The 13,188-nt window shown below is 42.8% G+C and overlaps 1 long non-coding RNA gene across 1 annotated transcript; it reads right to left on the bottom strand.

The window, feature by feature from the left end:
* Positions 1–225: 225 nt before the first annotated feature.
* On the bottom strand, positions 226–3,476 carry LOC140642139 (uncharacterized). The gene is made up of 4 exons (XR_012038688.1): positions 3,272–3,476; positions 2,008–2,097; positions 1,148–1,301; positions 226–459 (listed from the first exon to the last, which is right to left on the bottom strand). It is a non-coding gene; the product is annotated as an uncharacterized lncRNA (long non-coding RNA).
* Positions 3,477–13,188: the final 9,712 nt, after the last annotated feature.

Genomic DNA, 13,188 nt, shown 5'->3' with positions numbered 1-13,188 from the left:
GAGGCTTCTCCAATTTTAACTTCCAACTCTCCACAGAAACTCTTCTACTGTTAATACCCAATTTAACATATTTACTATCATATTCTTCTTCAAGTGTTCTGGAATATTCTTTACTCCCTCATTTGATATGTTACTTATAATAATAGTGATGCTAAAAACCACATATACCCATAGTGCTTATTATACATGGTATTATTTATTTCTCATAACAATCCTGTGGTGTATGTTGTTATTGTCCTAGAAGTTTTGGACATGAGAAAATTGAAGATGAAGAGTAGAAGGTCAATTTCCTTGGCACACAGCCAGTGGTGATAGAATAGGACTGACTAGGGAGGGATGCGATGTCAGCCTCATCTATCCTGGGATTTATTTCTTCTGAAAGTCTGGAAGGCTCCCTCACACTGGAAAATCCTAAAAAGTGATTTCTTCTTCTCTCCTCTCTCAAATGCCACAGTAAACCTGGAGGGAATTATAAAGCTAAGTAGGCTTGGGATGACTTAGTTTTATTTAATTATAATTTTAATCATTCCATTAGGCCACTTATGTCTCTGGAGTAAATTCTCCTTCTCAGATATTTTCTGATAATTAGAAAATAAATTTATAACTATTTTCTTCATGATTTTAAGCAAGGTCCTATCAATTGGGCCAAATTAAGTTTGGGGTAATTTCTTAGCTTGGCAGATGAGAAAAATCAAGGCTAACTCCATATAGAAAGTCCAAGTATCATAACTTTCCTCGCTTATGAAACAGAAACCAGTATTGCCCCTTCACACCAGGTGAAGGATGGCTCTTGCTGAAACAAAATAACACCCCCAACCCCCAAACACATACACACTCTATGCTTTGGTTGGTTTGTAAATGGTATTATCAGAATACATCTAGCAACAGTGCTAGAGTGGACTCTGACTTTTTGATGCCAGGCAGCCGTTAGATGGAAAAAGAGAATGCAAATCTCAACATTCCATCAGAAATAGAAGCAGAGGAACCTCTATTTTTGAGGCTCTATTTAAATTAACTAGAATCTCTCTTTGGATATTGAGCTTTTGAATAATATTATTATTATTATTAATTTTTTTTTTTTTTAGTTTAAAGCACTCAAATGAAAAACCCAGGGAGGGACCAAATATATGAAAACCATAGACATTACCTTTATGCATGGGTGGACCTTGACCACATATTTTCCATTGAGAACCATGGTGCTTTTCCTTCTCATCTTTGGATCCTTCCTACCTGCAAGACTGGACGTCAATCCTCTTCTCAGTGATGGGATATGAGGATAAAATGTTTTTTACACTTCTTCCCTGGAAGAGGAGTGTGTGAGATTTGTATGTGTGTGTGTGTGTGTGTGTGTGTGTGTGTGTGTGTTTGAAAATCTTCAGGAAAAGACTAAAGAGTAACTGTGAGAATAAGAGCAAATCACTTTTAATTAACGTACAGTAATAAGCCCACCTCTGAGAACAATTTACCTATATGTTGTCATAAATAACACTCGATTATTAACATAGGCAAACACGACTGCAAAATAAGGGAGTCCATTGAATCTTGTTAAAAAAAAATCATGTAACTCAGGGTTTTACTCAGGTTTCTTCTATTTCTTTTAAAAAAAATGCTCCTCTTTAATTCTAGTTCATGGTAACATTCAGAGGAAATATATTTCTGGGTTGCAAGAATCTCCTGGAGATTTTTTTCTGGATGCGCTCATGCTCTGACACGAATTGTCCATGACTGGAATTTGGATGATTCTTATCACTGGCACAGTTTTAAAATAAATTGTAAAATAAAATAGACCTGAACTGTTTTCTCTTTAAAAAATTAAGTTAGCAAACATACTAATGATTGAGCCACTTTGGCTTATATTCAGTTTTGAGATACAAAATTGTATTGTCGTATTTGTTATTGTTGTATTTGTTGCATTGTTGTTAAAATACATTTTAACAATTTGTTAAAATGTTGTATTTTGTATTTTATTGTTGTATTTGTTATTAAAATACACAAAAAATGCCTCACCAGCCAGGATCTGTGTTCTTCCTCATGCTTCTCCACTTGGATGTGTTTCTAGAGCTTCCGGTCTGCACCTTGTCAGTGCTTCAGTAATCTCTGAGGCAGGAAATTCAATCAACACCAAGTCAGAGAACCCCAGCTCTATCCCTTTGTTGTGAGTCCGGGTACATTATTTGACTACTCTGAGATAATTTCTTCATCTATAAAAGTGGGGAAATGCTTGATGTTTATTATTACCATGAGGCCTTTAATCAAATTTTCTATACAAAGCTGTACTATCATAATTCATTTAGAATCAATGGTGACCTGAAAAATTAAATATACCAGTAATTTCCCTCTGGTCATTCCTTTCATGCCCCGTCTCCACATTCACCATTGGTATCAATATTTGTCAGTGTTTAAACAAATTATGATGATTTTTCCCTCGCCAAAGGTTTTTATTATTTTTATGGTTCATCATTGACATTTTCTGCTTCATATCATTTTTGGGATTGGGTAAGTAATGAATGAAATGAGTATCGATACATCCTTACAAAACAAACTGGCCACTTTGTTTCGGGAAAACAGTGCTGGGACACTCAACAGGGTTTCGCAAAGGATCCCTAGGAAAGATGTATGGGCAGAGCTGCTTCAGGAGATCACCAAGAGGTAGATAAAGGGCTGAGGAAAGGTCACAGAAGTCCAATGACCACCTGCTACTGCCCCGGTGAAAATGAGCCATGAACACGGGGCTAATTGCCATGGCGAGAACCCAGTTTCCTTGGATCTATGGGGGCTCTTGACTAGAGCTGAGAGTGCCCGTTAAGAAGCATGGCCACCCTAAGAGCGAGAAGATGCCCTGGGATGAGGCGGTGCTGGACCTGCCTGCTGGCATGGGTCAGAATAGTCAACAAGACTGGGGGAAGGCAACACATGTAGCTCAGCCCAAGCTGACAGTGGAAGGCCTGTAGTGAAAGCTCATTGCCTTGACAAAAGTGATGATGCCACTTAACTCTAGGATAGAATTATTTCTGCCACCTAAAGTAACAACATTCCTTGTGGTCACTAAGATGCTGTAAAGCAGTTTTTAAAAAGATTTTATTTATTTATTCATGAGAGATACAGAGAGAGAGAGAGAGAGAGAGAGAGGCAGAGACCCAGGCAGAGGGAGAAGCAGACTCCCTGTGGGGAGCCAGAGGTGGGACTCAATCCTAGGACCCCGGAATCATGATCTGAGCCAAAGGCAGACGCTCAACCACTAAGCCACCCAGGTGTCCCTCAAAATACTTACTAAACATGCTCTGTAGTTCAAACAATGTGGTTGGTGCTGGAGACATAAAAGTAAAAGCATGGTGCCTGCCTTCAGAGACCTGACATTCTAGTGTGGGGAGCCAGAGGTATGAACAACTACAACAGTGGGAGTTGCCACGGTGGAGTCATGGTCAGTATTCCATGGGGGATGTGTTGAAGAAGTGCCTTTACTGTAATTGAAATAGCAAGGCTAGCTGGGAGTTGGGGGAAAATTCCCCATGGGTCTCTCATTTTCTACAAGCTTTGTCAGCAGAGAAACTAATCACCTTTGCTTTTTATTATTATTATATATTTTTTCATACTCTTGAACCCCCCATCACCTATTTCACCCATCTCCTCACCCACCTCCCATCACTGATAACCATCAGTGTGTTCTCTGTAGATAAAAGTCTGTTTCTTGGTTTGTCTCTCTCTCTCTTTTGTTTCCTTTGCTATTTTGTTGTCTCTTAAACTCCACGTATGAGTGAAATCATATGATATTTGTCTTTCTCTGAGTGATTTATTTTGCTTAGCATTTTACTCTTTAACTTTATTCATGCTGTTGCAAATGGCAAGATTTTATTCTGTTTTACAGTTAAATAATATTCTGTGGTGTGTGTGTGTGTGTGTGTGTATATATATGGTATATTATATATATATAGTATGTGTGTGTATATATATAGTATACCATATATATATATACACAATGGAATATTATTATTATTATTATGTGATATATATATATATACCACATCTTCTATATCCATTCATCTGTCAATGGACCCTGGGGCTGCTTCCTTCATTTGGTTGTGGTAAATAATGTAGCAGTAAACAGGAGTGCGTGTGTCCCCTTGATTTAGTGTTTTTGTATTCTTTGGGTAAATTCCCACTAGTGTGATTACTGGATCTAGGGTAGCTCTATTTTTAACTTTCTGAGGAACCTCCCTACTGTTTTCCACAGTGGCTGCACCAGTTTGCATTCCCACCAATGGTGCACATGGGTTCCTTTTTGTCCACATCCTCTCCTACAGTTGTTGTTGTTGTTGTGTGTGTGTGTGTGTGTGTGTGTGTGTGTGTTTGATTTTAGTCATTCTGACAGGTGTGGGGTAATAGCTTATTGTAGTTTTGATTTGTCTTTCCCTGATGATGAGTGATATTGAGCCTTTGATTGAACTACCTTGAATTATCCTTTAAGGATGTTGCATAGCTAGCAAATACCTTGGAGGTTAGAGACAGTTTCTTACCTCCAGGGTAAGAAAGATTTGTTTCTTTCGTAGGATATTAAAAAAAATGTTTCCTTCCAAAGCAAAGGTTGGGCAGGTTTCCTTGCTGTTTTTTTGTTTTGTTTTGTTTTGTTTTGTTTTTGTTTTTTCGTTTTTTTTTTTAAAGATTGATATTTCCTGAGCTGGAGCTTCCTTCATTGTGATGCAGACCCACTGCATGTGCAGCATCTCCCTGGACCATTCTGTATCATCCTCTAGGATTTGGAGGCCAAGAAAAACCAAAAGAACATGGAGCTCACGCTGCCCACTCTGCCACGAGTCATAAAGCCCTTTGTCTTTGACTTTGGAGTCTTGCCTCTTCTGCAAGAATTGATGCAACTGTGGCAGGCTACCTGGTTAGCTTGAAAATGAGTAAAGTTAGTTCTTGACATGGTGGCTATACGCAAATTATCTATGTTTTCCAACCTTTTCATCTATCCTATAACACTATGCTTTCTGAGTTTTAATTCTCTCATTTGTAAGTTCAGGACGAAAATCCTTACCTCAAAAAAATCATTGCAAGGCTCAAATGGGATGTCATGTAAGTGGTAGAGACTGTTGGCTCTTCTTTCTTTCTCTGACACCGTAGAAACTTTGCAGTGTAGCCATAGTCACCAGAGTAAGGAAAACTATATAGTCCAGCCTCCCTTGCATGTAGTTGTGATCAAGCAATGAAGTTCTGAGCAATGGGATGGGGGCAGAAGTTATAAGTACAACTTTCAGATGATGTTCTTGAAAGGAAGAGGTCCCTCCTCTGCTCCTTCGCTCATTCCCATTGCCTGGAATGTAGACATAGAGATGAGACCTTTTGGTCCACGTGGATGGGAAAACACACAGCAGAGGAATAAGATAGAGGGAGCCTGGGTCTCTATCTTTCTGGAGAAACCATTCGCATCCTGGACTGCTAGTGTACAGACTGTTAAGTGGAAGAAAAATACATTTCTGTTTTGTTTGAGCCACTGCCATCTGGTACCTCCATCAGAGCAAAGAACCTGTACCCTAATTAGTGGAGGGGTGAGGACAGAGTGATGTGTTAGCTAGAAAGATCCTGCTGGTGATGACGGAGAGGAGAGAATACAGGCAAGGAAATTGGAAGGAGGGAGAGACCACCCAGCTACCCAGTTATGTGTTTCTTTTTCAAAGATTTTGAATGTTGGCAAGTCTTGCCTAGCCTATGGATTTCTACAAGAATTTTGAATTCCATAGACAAATAAATTAGAGACACACTGAGTTAGAGTTAAACATGATTCTTTGTGATAGGTATGACAGGTGTTTTCAGCATTAGAGAATTTTATGCCTCTTTAAAAGAGAGGGCTGAAAATACAATATTCCTCAAACTTATTTGAAAATGAGCCCTTTCATCATAAAACTTTAGCATCCATGGCTATGAACGTTCTAGAGAACACGGGGAAATGTGATCCAGTGCCTATTGGACTTAACAGCATCTATCCTGCCCTGTAGAGATTTTAAATCTGAGATGACATCCAAGTATCAACAGCCCACAAGGCATTTCACAAAGAAGGATGTTTGTTTGGGACAGAACCAAATAAACACGTGGGTGTGCACACGTTGCCCCCTCAGCAACTGGAGATACAGCAAGTACCATGCGATACCAATCTTCCTCTGCACAGGCTTAGGCTTTCAGGTTTGTTCCAAGGAATGAATGAATAGGACAAGAATGGAAGAGGATACAAGGCACTGGTCTGATGACACTTGGGAGATCTTCACAAAGCAAGTTCTTGCATAAACCTACATAGCACGAATACTAATACTCACGGCACGAGGTTAGACTGCATGGTGGATGACCCCCTCGCTCAGGGAACTCATGACCCCCTGAGAGGCAGAGTGGATGGAGGCAGGGCAGCGCATGTCAAGTCAGGATCCCGTGGCTCTGGCCTCAGGCATGTTTGGCCTGGCAGGTGGCCTTTTCCATGAGTGACCGAGTCCCACATAGCACTCATGGGATCAAATGGCAGTGTAAGTTGGATCAACCGTTAACATGCTGACTCTCTTCCATGACCAATGGGGGAAAAGTAACTCTATAGAAGAATACGTTGCACAGAATCCTTGGGGGAAACATTTTCTGATCACAATCCCATGCCCAATACCTCTACAGTCTTCTCAACAATACAGCTGATCCTCTGGGCCAGCAAAACTCGGTTTCCTTTCATTATTTTGGTCCATACTGGCAAAGGAGTTCTTAGGTGCGGGGGAAATGCACACAGAGGTGTCATGCCACACATGACGCCGTGACTGTGGTGACAGGGTTCTCTCCAGCCTCCAGAAGTTTTGTGTTTCATTGGATGCTGCACAGCTCTGCAGTGACAAGTGGCAGCCAAGAGTTTTGTCCTTCATAATATCTTCATTAGTAACAGCAGTGATAGATCACCTTGGAGGAAAGAGGGGCCCAGTAAATAGCGCACTGTGTAAGCCACAGTCTTTAGGTAGACACCTTCTATTACTTCCTCCAATTGGACTTGAATTCTGAGCGGTAGGAGTTCTGAACGCTGGAGACGTAGGGAGAAGCTTCCATGTCTTCTCTGCGTGTTGATCACAGAAGACAACCAATCTTCATGCACAGTTTCCTCATTCTCTCCTCTGGGCTGGATCATTAGCTGCCTAACAACCCCCCAAACAAGTACAAATTGTATCTCCAGGTCTATTCGATGAGAAGGTGACTTCTTTTCAAGGGCCATGGAGAAATTCTCCACAGAAACAAGAGTCTCCTTCAGAAACTAATAGTCAGGGGATCCCTGGGGGGCTCAGTGGTTGAGCATCTGCCTTCGGCCCAGGGGGTGGCCCTGGAGTCCTGGGATCGAGTCTCACATCGGGCTCCCTGCGTGGAGCCTGCTTCTCCCTCTGCCTGGGTCTCTGCCTCTCTGTGTGTGTCTCTCATGAATAAATAAATAAAATCTTAAAAAAAAAAAAGAAACTAATAGCCAGATTCCTCAATACTCCATGGGTTCTACAGTATGTTGATAAGTGTAGTGAAAAACTTTAGGGTTTCTTGATCAAATCTTAGTTTGGAGAATAGCAGTTTATGTAAAATGAAATCAAGTTTCTTTTTTTATTTCTGGAACCTTTAATAAGATGATACATATTGTGGAATTTCAAAGGAAACAGAAAATAGTTTCCTGAGTTTATTTCGTCCAAGAAATCTTTGCTATGGGCCTACATAGTTGCATGAAACATTGATTTTTTTTTTTTTGGAAAAGGCTAATGGAATCAGCTAATCATCAGCTTTCATGTCTAAGGACATACCAACCAAAACCAGAAAAGTGTTCAGAAAATGCCCAGTAACCTGGTGCACTGGCCAAAGTCCACATTTTTGGTCAGGAGGTTAGGCCTAATGATGTTTTAGCAGAGAAATAATTTGATTCTTGGAACTGTGAAGAGCAGAGCAGTAAAGGTTGCTCACTGACCCGTGGCAGAGATGGGCTGTGGGATTTGCACAATCCCTGCCTCCCTGGTGGGAATTCTACTTCCTTCTCCCCTCTTTAAGAAAAAAAAAAATGCAAATGGGCAGGAGAGATGTGATTTCAGAGCTAGAACTCTATCATTTCTAAGATGTGAAATAATAATTCAAAAAGGTGGTGCTTTGCTGTCTGAACATCTATAACTGAGCATCATGCTCCAAAACAGCCACATCAGTGATATCAATGGTCCAGAGGGTCCTGCAGTGGATTTGCTGCTGACGAGCACATGATGCATGTGTGTGCATGGCCAAGTTCACACGCATGCACCCAAATGCTCGACTGGAGAACTGAGAGGAAAAATCAAAGAAAGGAAAAAAACAAAACAAAACAAAAAACACACTTCTCCAAAGTCTTCAGAGCTAGTGAGAATCTCAGAGACTGCAATTTTTTGAAGCTTCCTCTGTCACATTTTATGGATTTGGGGCTTTCAAATTATCATAGATCATAGACACTAGGATTTGGTCTTGTGGATTTTTGCCCTGTGTGATTGAGAAGTCTTCACCTGATATCTTGGATTTATTGCATTTGGAAAAATGTGACAAGCCGTTAAATGTCCTTTGGGTTACAAGGTCAACCAGGACTAATATTTTGAAAATATAAAATGTGTGTGATAGGCAGCTAAGCACAGTGATTAAGAATATGTATTCTGGGGATCCCTGGATGGCTCAGATCCCTGCCTGCCTTCAGCCCAGGGCGTGGTCCTGGGGTCCCGGGATTGAGTCCCACATTGGGCTCCCTATATGGAGCCTGCTTCTCCCTCTGCCTGTGTCTCTGCCTCTCTCTCTCTGTGTCTCTCATGAATAAATAAATAAAATCTTAAAAAAAAGAATATGTATTCTAGGGGCATCTGGCTGGCTCAGTCAGTATAGCACACAGCTCTTGACCTTGGGGTTGTAAATTTGAGCCCCATGTTGGGTGTAGAGATTACCTAAAAATAAAATCTTAAAAAGAGAGAGAGAGAGAGGTGTATTCCAGAGCCAATCTGCCTGAGTTTGAAGCCAAGCTCTGTGCCCTTGGAGCAAGTTGTTTATCTGCTCTATGCTTCAGCTTCCTTGTCAGTAAAATTGGAATGATAATAGTAACCACCTCAGGATACTCAGGATGTCATAGGATGAAATGAATTCATATTTGAAAAGCTCTTAGAATAGTTTAATAAATGTTTGTTACATTTCAAAAAGATTTTTAAATGTGTTTTTCATTTTCTCTCTTATACACCATGATACTCAAATCATTTCAGTCTAGACCTACATTTGTCCCTCAGGCTCCTTCCATCTTCCTCATGAAAGCAAAATTGCTTTCTTTCCACAATTGTGAGCTTAATAAGGAAGACACACCTCAAGGTGCCCTCAAAGCTGGACCTAAGTGACTGTGTGGCGCAGAGGTCACACCCACCCCAACTTGCAGCCAACAGGAGGCCATGAGGGAGAAGTAACACTTTTCTTATTAAATCGCCCATGTGTAGGGTGTTTCTGTTTTGGCAAAGAATGTTATCATTTAGCTAATAAATTCAAAGCAAGATTGATTAGACACCCTAGCTCCCACCAACCAAAACCCATGAGGGACTGGGGTAGCTCGCAGAATGCCATTTTATTCATTCATATTGACAAGTGTATCTGTCAGGCAGAGTAGAAATGCTTCCACTGGCGCGATGCAGGCCTTCTCTCCCTGTCAGGCTCGCTGGGAGCCAATCGTCATCCAGACTCACTTTACCTACTCGCCATGAACGATCGCTGCTCAAGGCCTGGAAACACATGGAGTCCACACAAGACGCGTTCTTGGTCTGTATGAGGGTCAGAGAGGAATGAGAACGTTGTTCTGCATGAAAGCAAATCAAGAGCAATGAGATGACACAAGGCTTCATGGCAAAGAGCTAGGGTATGCTGAGGCATCCATCTCATAAGATTATTCACTGTCCCACTGTGACTACAAAGATTTTGGCCTGATAACTAAGATTCCCTATTAGGTGGTTCTTAGATAGGTCCCACCACTTCTTATTTCCCCTTTTTATGCTTTCATGGATGCTTCTTTTCCAGTTCCACCCCCACTGGAAGGATATCTTCCCTCACTGGCTGTGCCCACATGTTTACTCGGGGCACCATTCGGTCTCCTCTTACTGTGTTCACTTAAAGTCACCTAGATTGCAGCTGGGGAGGGGCAGTTGGAGAAACCCTTTCAAGGTTTCCAGGGAGGACCAACACCTGGTGCCATCTTAGTACTGGGGTACAGAGAGGAATAAGGTGGGCACTTGCCCCGCAGGGCCTGGCAGCCCAAGAAGGGACACGGCCAGGTCAGCACATAGACACCAAGGCTATCCTGGAGTGTAAGCACAGCCAGAGGAGCAGGTGCAAGAACCAGCTGCAGCACCGCAGGAAAGCATGATTAACTCTTCTTGGTCCATGAGCATGAGAGGAAATGAGGGAAGGCTTCCTACAGGAGGCGATAATTGAGCTGGAACAGTGATCGAGGTGTTCCGGAAAGGGGAAATGCCATAGCTAAGGACAAAGGCATAACCTGGTGTGAGGTGTCTGAGAAACTAACGAGTTAGCTATTTGGTGGGGTGAGGGTGTGGGGGGCAGAGGAGAGGAAGGAGTGAGGCGGACCTGAAGAGGTAGGCAGTCGTTTTTGCCATGAGAGGCCTTTTCACAAGGAACACCGGGCTAGTAGTTCGCTAGGCCTGCTGTGACAAAGCACCACAAGCGAGGTGGCTCACCAGAAATTTATCACCTCACAGCTGTGGAGGCTAGAAGTCCAGGAGCGAGGCGTCAGCAGGGTTGGTTACTTCTGAGGGCCAAGAGTGACCAGGTGTTCCAGGCCTCTCTCCTTGCGTCTGGTAGTCTGTTGGCAGTCTGAGGTGATTTCCTTGGCTCGTAGAAGCACCGCCCTGATCTCTGCCTTTGTCTTCACATCCGGTCCACGTGCTCCCCATGTGTACCTGTGTCCACAATTCTTCCATGACACGAATTCTGCCATGTTGAATTGGGGCCTACGTTGTGCCCTTCCTTGCTTATCTCCGTAAAGGCCCTCTCTCCAAAGAAGGCCACGTTCTGAGGATTGAACATAGGGATTTTGGAGGAGGACACAATTCAACCCGTAACAGCCTGCATTTAAAAGACGATGGAAGAGAAAGAACTGCAGGAGGATCAACCAGGAAACTAGGAAGAGAAGGGCAAGAGGTGGGGGTGTCTGCAAAGCTAATGGCTCCTTTAGGGCAAATAAGTGGACGCACCAAATCCCAGCTCTGCCTTTTGCACTTCACTTATGTGCTTCTCATGTTTCTCGTTGAAGGGTCAGGGTAATACGTCTTCGCCACAGGGTTGCTGTGAGGATTAAATGTAATTATGTATAAACTCCATGCACACAATGGGCACACACGCATGCGTGCCTAAATAGTAGTATGAGGAGTGGAGTTAGTGACACCACGGTGGCATCCTGAATGTGCACAGGCTACCTAATGCCAAAAGGGTTCTAGACTGTTATCAATTTACTCCCCAGAGACACTACATCTTTTAAAAGCTGACCCCTTGGGGGGCTGCTCTTGTCTCCCATGATGTGTAGAGCTCATGCCATTCCATATTTGCTTCACGTGGCCAAAAACCTGTGGGAACATACAGGCACACAGAGTATGAATTACGGCCGCGAAACAGGATTTCAAAATATTCCCCTCTTGTGCTTTCTATGGAAATTAAACATCTGATTTGACACCTCATGAATCTTTCTCTCCAGGTTGTTTAGTTTGGATTTCACATGGTGACTGATCTGCCCAGGGGAGCAAAACCAAAAAAAAAAAAAAAAGGCCTTGCTCTGTGCGTGCAGCCCACCGGCAGCTCCAGGTCAGCTCTACTTCCTCAACCATGCCCACCACCGAAAAGAGACCAAGACCCTTCATGTGGCGTAGTGTCTGCTTTGTTTTGTTTTTTTTTTTCTTTCTCAGATACAGTCGAGAATGAGCTTAGATGCCACAAACGCTCTCTTGAGAGCATATTTTCTATATTTGTGGCACATTCAGATGATTCTTCAAAGGAGCATCTATATCATGACTGAGGGTGTAAAAGCAGCTTAGTTTCCCAGGCCTGCGTCTGGCTCTCAACGTCTTCCAGGCTCTAGGCCTCCCTTGCGCAACTGATATTTTGCTGGTGTGGTTCAAAGCCATGAAAAGGAGCCTTATTCCCTCTGATGAAATTCATTCGAGAATTATTTCTGAAAGACATAAATTTTTGAGCATGTCCGTTATCGAAACATCTGTGAGATACGGCGCTCTGTATACTTATTTTTCTTTCAAAACAACCTCTCCCCGTATTTTCTGTGGGCTCTTATCCTTTTTTGTTGGGAGAGTAGAACCACCCTTCTGCTTTGCTCATCCTCAACCACTCCAGGCATGTTTACAAGAAGCTTATTTGGACACAAGGAATGTTCCCAGGTGCTGCCAATCATCCCCCATTAGCCACATGACTTCGCTCTCTGTAACACACTGGAGAAGACCAAGATGCATGAGGAGAATCTTTCTTGTTGGCTTCTTCAGGCCTGTGGCCTTCTGAGTCATGGAGCATCAGGCCAAGGAAATGCATCGGTCAGCAGCATTTACCTGTTTCTCCTTTGTCTTGCTCTGTTCCTCTCCCCTGACTCCTCCTCAGTGAGGCCCTCATCCCTCTCATCTGGTTTCTTGTAATGGCCTTGGGATGATCTCTCCTCCATGTCAACATCGTCATTAACTTACGCTCTCAAGGGCCAGCCCTTCTCTTGGGTTTCTGGACACTCACTGGTCTCCATAGCCCTCAGAATAAAGTCCACACATCCTGACATGTCTCTCAAGGTCCTTCCAATCTGTCCCCAAACCACAATCCGACGCTCTCATTCCTTGACAATCTTCCATATACCATTGCTTTAGCTGGATGGAATTGCTCCTCCATAGGCACCTGTACCATGGCCTGTGTTTTACTCATTCTCTCGTCTGAGTGGAATGCAGATACCTCTCACCCTCAGGCTTGGCTTACCTCCTCCATGAAGGCTTTCATGACACTTACTCTGAAGGGGTGCCCCCCATGGATTCCCGTAGCCCCATCTCTCTGCCTTTCCGAGGCCTCATATTCCTTTCTGTTTGATATTGTGTTTACTTGTGTATCTGCTCAGTTCCTTTCTAGACTGTGAACTTCCCGAAAATACAGATGTGTCTGACTCGTGCC

The sequence above is a fragment of the Canis lupus genome, chromosome 11 (assembly GCF_048164855.1).
Source record: "Canis lupus baileyi chromosome 11, mCanLup2.hap1, whole genome shotgun sequence".
Taxonomy (NCBI): domain Eukaryota; kingdom Metazoa; phylum Chordata; class Mammalia; order Carnivora; family Canidae; genus Canis; species Canis lupus.
This window is presented reverse-complemented; position numbering and strand designations above follow the sequence as displayed.